The sequence below is a fragment of the Oncorhynchus mykiss genome, chromosome 3 (assembly GCF_057628025.1).
Source record: "Oncorhynchus mykiss isolate SJ-2025 chromosome 3, ASM5762802v1, whole genome shotgun sequence".
NCBI lineage: Eukaryota > Metazoa > Chordata > Actinopteri > Salmoniformes > Salmonidae > Oncorhynchus > Oncorhynchus mykiss.
The window spans coordinates 58,679,658-58,685,297 of record NC_143024.1 but is presented as its reverse complement, the minus strand read 5'-3'; the positions used below and the strand labels follow the sequence as shown (position 1 = coordinate 58,685,297).

Genomic DNA, 5,640 nt, shown 5'->3' with positions numbered 1-5,640 from the left:
GCCGGGGATTTTTGCTCCAGCTGGAGCTCTACCTGGCTACCGTGCGTCCGGCTCCCTCGGGTGAGGAGAGTGTGAGCCTCCTCGTCTCCTGTTTAACGGGCAGGGCCCTGGATTGGGCTAACGCAGTCTGGAACAGTCCAGACTCGGCTCGGGACAACTACCTGGAGTTCACCCGCCGTTTCCGAGCAGTGTTCGATCATCCACCAGAGGGTAAAGCGGCGGGTGAGCGACTGTTCCACCTCAGACAGGAGACGAGGAGCGCGCAGGACTTCGCGTTGGAGTTTAGGACCCTAGCTGCTGGTGCTGGGTGGAATGACAGGGCCCTGATGGACCATTACCGGTGTAGTCTCCGGGAGGACGTCCTCCGGGAGCTGGCTTGCAGGGACACAACTCTCTCCGTGGATGAACTAATAGACATGTCTATTCGATTGGACAACCTGCTAGCTGCCCGCGGGCGTTCAGAAGGGGTCCTGTTAATTCCACCTTCCAGCTCTCCCACTCCCACTCCGATGGAGTTGGGAGGAGCTGCATCTAGGGGGATCAGAGGGGGCTCCTCCTGCTCCTATTGTGGACGGAGAGGACACACTTCGGACCGGTGTTGGAGGAGTCCTTCTGGGAGTCGAGATGGTCGGCAGAACACTCCTCGGCCACCCCAGGTGAGTAAGCACCAAACTCACCCAGAGCTCCCTGTTGGTCACATGTTTTTGTTAATTTTTTCCCCTGCATTTTTCCCCTCTCTTCAGCATAAGGCGCTAGTCGATTCAGGCGCAGCTGTGAGTTTTATGGATCGTGGACTCGCCCGTAAATTGGGTATTCCGTTAGTGCAGATAGACCCACCTGTCCCCGTGCACTCCTTAGATAGCCGACCGCTAGGGTCAGGGCTGGTCAGGGAGGCCACGATTCCGCTGGACATGGTAACGCAGGGGAATCATAGGGAGAGGATCAGTTTCTACCTTATTGATTCACCTGGGTTTCCGGTGGTGTTGGGGGTTCCCTGGCTGGCTATTCACAATCCCCTTATTTCCTGGAAACAGGGGGCTCTTAAGGGGTGGTCAGACGAGTGTTCAGAGAGGTGTATAGGAGTTTCCATCGGTGCCACGACGGTGGAGAGTCCAGACCAGGTTTCCACCGTGCGCATTCCCCCAGAATATGCCGATTTGGCTATCGCTTTTAGTAAGAAGAAGGCGACCAAATTACCACCCCATCGACGGTGGGATTGCGTGATAAACCTCCTGGAGAACGCTGCACTTCCCCGGAGTCATGTGTACCCACTGTCACAGGAGGAGACGCTGGCTATGGAAACATATGTCACGGAAGCTCTGAGACAGGGGTACATTCGGCCCTCCATGTCACCCGTCTCCTCAAGTTTTTTTTTTGTGAGGAAAAAGGAGGGAGGTCTGCGTCCGTGCATTGATTATCGAGGTCTCAATTCGATCACAGTGGGTTTTAGTTATCCGCTACCTCTCATCGCTACGGCGGTGGAATCATTCCACGGAGCGCGTTTCTTCACAAAACTGGACCTCAGGAGCGCGTATAATCTGGTGCATATTCGGGGAGGAGACGAGTGGAAAACAGCGTTTAGTACCACATCAGGCCACTATGAGTACCTCGTCATGCCGTATGGGTTGAAAAATGCTCCAGCCGTCTTTCAATCCTTTGTAGATGAGATTCTCAGGGACTTGCACGGGCAGGGTGTGGTAGTCTATATTGATGACATCTTGATTTATTCTGCCACACGCGCCGCGCATGTTTCCCTGGTGCGCAAGGTTCTTGGGCGACTGCTGGAGCATGACCTATACGTCAAGGCTGAGAAATGTGTGTTCTCCAAACCAGCCGTTTCCTTCTTGGGTTATCGCATTTCCAGCTCGGGGATGATGATGGAGTGTGACCGCGTTAACGCCGTGCGTAATTGGCCGACTCCGACCACGGTAAAGGAGGTGCAGCGGTTTTTAGGGTTTGCCAATTACTACCGGAGGTTTATCCGGGGTTTTGGCCAAGTAGCGGCGCCCATTACCTCACTGCTGAAGGGGGGGCCGGTGCGTTTGCGGTGGTCAGCAGAGGCTGATGGAGCCTTCAACCAGTTGAAGGCACTGTTCACTGGGGCTCCCGTGTTGGCGCATCCGGACCCTTCGTTAGCATTCATAGTGGAGGTGGATGCGTCCGAGGCTGGGGTTGGAGCCGTGCTGTCTCAGCGCTCGGGCACGCCACCGAAGCTCCGTCCCTGCGCTTTCTTTTCTAAGAAGCTGGGTCCGGCAGAGCGGAACTATGATGTGGGGGACCGGGAGTTACTAGCTATGGTAAAGGCCCTGAAGGTGTGGAGACACTGGCTAGAGGGGGCTAAACACCCTTTTCTCATCTGGACTGATCACCGTAATCTGGAGTATATTCGAGCAGCGAGGAGACTGAATCCGCGTCAGGCTAGGTGGGCCATGTTCTTTACACGTTTTAGATTTCCGATCTCTTACAGACCAGGTTCCCTCAACACTAAGGCCGACGCGCTGTCCCGTCTCTATGACACCGAGGACCGGTCTATCGAACCCACTCCCATCCTCCCAGCTTCTCGGCTGGTGGCCCCAGTGGTATGGGAGGTGGACGCGGACATCGAGCGGGCGTTGAGGGTTGAACCTGCGCCTGCACAGTGTCCGACTGGTAGAAGTTACGTACCGCTTGGTGTCCGTGATAAGTTGATTCGGTGGGCTCACACACTACCGTCTGCGGGTCATCCGGGGATCGATAGGACAGTGCGGGGTCTTAGAGGGAAATACTGGTGGCCCACCTTAGCTAGGGATGTGAGGCTCTATGTATCTTCCTGTTCGGTATGCGCCCAGAGTAAGGCTCCTAGGCACCTTCCTAGAGGGAAGTTACAGCCCCTCCCGGTTCCACAACGGCCATGGTCCCATCTCTCGGTAGATTTCCTTACTGATCTTCCCCCATCTCAGGGGAACACTACCGTTTTGGTCGTTGTGGATCGGTTCTCTAAGTCCTGCCGTCTCCTCCCATTGCCTGGTCTCCCTACGGCCCTACAGACTGCAGAGGCTCTTTTTACCCACGTCTTCCGGCACTATGGGGTCCCAGAGGATATCGTCTCCGATCGGGGTCCCCAGTTCACATCTCGGGTTTGGAAGGCGTTTATGGAGCGTCTGGGGATCTCGGTCAGCCTTACCTCTGGTTATCACCCCGAGAGTAATGGGCAGGTGGAGAGAGTAAACCAGGAAGTGGGCAGGTTTCTGAGGTCGTATTGCCAGGACCGGCCAGGAGAATGGGCGAGGTACGTCCCGTGGGCAGAGTTAGCCCAGAATTCTCTTCGGCATTCGTCCACGAATATGTCGCCATTCGAATGTGTACTGGGCTACCAGCCGGTCCTGGCTCCATGGCATCAGAGTCAGACCGAGGCTCCTGCGGTGGAGGAGTGGGTACAGCGCTCTAGAGAGACCTGGCGGGCAGTCCAGGATTCTCTCAGGCAGGCCAGTGAACGGCAGAAGAGAGACGCTGACCGCCACCGCAGTGAGGCCCCGGTGTTCGCACCAGGGGACAGGGTCTGGCTCTCGACCCGAAACCTGCCCCTCCGCCTGCCCTGCCGGAAGCTGGGGCCGCAGTGTGTGGGGCCATTTAAAGTCCTGAGGAGGATAAACGAGGTGTGTTATAGATTGCAACTTCCCTCTTATTATCGTATTAACCCCTCGTTTCATGTGTCTCTCCTCAGGCCGGTGGTAGCTGGTCCCCTACAAGACGGTGAGGTACCGGAGGTCCCTCCACCCCCTCTGGACATCGAGGGGTCCCCGGCGTACACAGTACGAGCTATTCTGGACTCGAGACGCCGGGTGAGGGGCCTGCAGTACCTCGTGGACTGGGAGGGGTACGGTCCGGAGGAGAGGTGCTGGGTACCGGGGAGGGACATTTTAGATCCTTCCCTCTTGAGGGATTTCCATCGCCTCCACCCGGATCGCCCTGCGCCTCGTCCTCCGGGTCGTCCTCGAGGCCGGGGTCGGCGCGCTGCAGGGGCCGCGCGTCAGGGGGGGGGGGTACTGTCACGAACCTCGCCGAGGATGGTGCCTCTTCCTGTTCGGGCGGTGCTCGGCGGTCGTCGTCGCCGGCCTATTAGCTGCCATCGATTCCCTTTCCGTTTGTTTTGGGTTATTGGTTTATTGGGTACACCTGTTTTGTATTAGGATTTGTTTGTAGGGTATTTAGGGGCACTAGGCCCGCTGGGTATTTGTGCGGGCTTGTTTTTGTTACTCTGTGTTTTGATGGTGTGATTTTTTCCCGTATTTATTCTCCGGACTGTTTAGTCCTGTTGTTTTTGACTGGCAACTTATTTTACGCCCTGTGTGTTGGCGTGACTGTTTTTGTTGCGCTGGGGAATAAATGTGAAGAAACGACTGAACCCTGCTCTCTGCGCCTGATTCCAACCATCACACCTAGTAGATCGTAACAATTGCTCCACCGTTCTGGGACCTATGGTGGCAACAGTCTGCTTGCGGTTGTCAGTTATCGTCAGGTATGTGGATGATCAGGGCTTTATTCAGGAACGTTTCTTGGGATACTTTGGTGTCTCAAGTGGGCGAGATGCACAGTCTGTTTGACTTGCATTTTGAGATGTCTGAGTTTAAGTTCATAGAGAAACTCGTTGTCCAAACCTACTGTAATGGAATGTATCGGCTATTTTTATTTACAGCTGATTAAGAGGCGATGACTACTCCACTCCACTACCTTTGTCAACTTTCTCCTGACATGAACTGAAGCCACGTCTCATGTGCCCACTCATCCACTGGCACATTGAATGTTTCCCCTCCACTGTGAGTACCCCTATACATTTTCTCTCATTCCTGTATGTAGAGTCAATCACATACACAGTATTACACGTCAATGATTTTACTCCTTGCTTGGACTAACTCATTCTTAGCTCTTTTGTCTAACTGTGTAGTGTGTTGTGTTATTGTTTTTTTGCCTTCCTAGTCAAATCCAGTCCTGCACTGGTCAAGCCTCTGAACACCTCAACTCATGCCTCATGCCTCATGCCCTCATTCAATCACCGCTGTGATCCCTTTCCAACACTGTTTAAGTAGCCCTCTCATTCCCGTTCCCCATAATATTGTACTATATATGTCTTTATTAAATGCTTCAGGTTAAAATCATTTGTCTTTGGCGATTTTTGAAACACACTTTGTCATCTCTGTGCGTTACGAGCCTATACCGTGGGTGACCCATCCTCCTCAATTCTTCAAGTCACCAGCCTCCACTGCTGTACACGTCCATCTAATCTGACTTGGCATGATATCAAAACTGCAATGACCCAGGTAACGTAGAGATTTAGTACAGGCAGACAATCAAATACTTTTTCTTAGTGTAAATACTGTATATTCATACACATTTTCCATACTTTTTTAATGAATAAAATAAGAATAGAAATTAAATGAAGTACTTATAACCATTAATGGCCGACATGAGAGTTTGGATGTGAAGGCCCTCTTCTACTGAGAGGAACACACGGCAACACAATGCACTGTATCCCAAATGGCACCATATTCCCTTCGTAGTGCACTACTTTTGACCAGAGTAGTGCACTATGGTTGGAATAGGCTACCATTTGGGACAAAGCCAACAGTTGTGTGCACTCGTTTAAGTGACACTAACACTGCA

The 5,640-nt window shown here is 53.2% G+C and overlaps 1 long non-coding RNA gene across 1 annotated transcript; it reads left to right on the top strand.

The window, feature by feature from the left end:
* The first annotated feature begins 4,665 nt into the window (after positions 1 to 4,665).
* LOC149984622 (uncharacterized) lies at positions 4,666 to 5,132 on the top strand. The gene is made up of 2 exons (XR_016494912.1): positions 4,666 to 4,796; positions 4,957 to 5,132. It is a non-coding gene; the product is annotated as an uncharacterized LOC149984622 (long non-coding RNA).
* Positions 5,133 to 5,640: the final 508 nt, after the last annotated feature.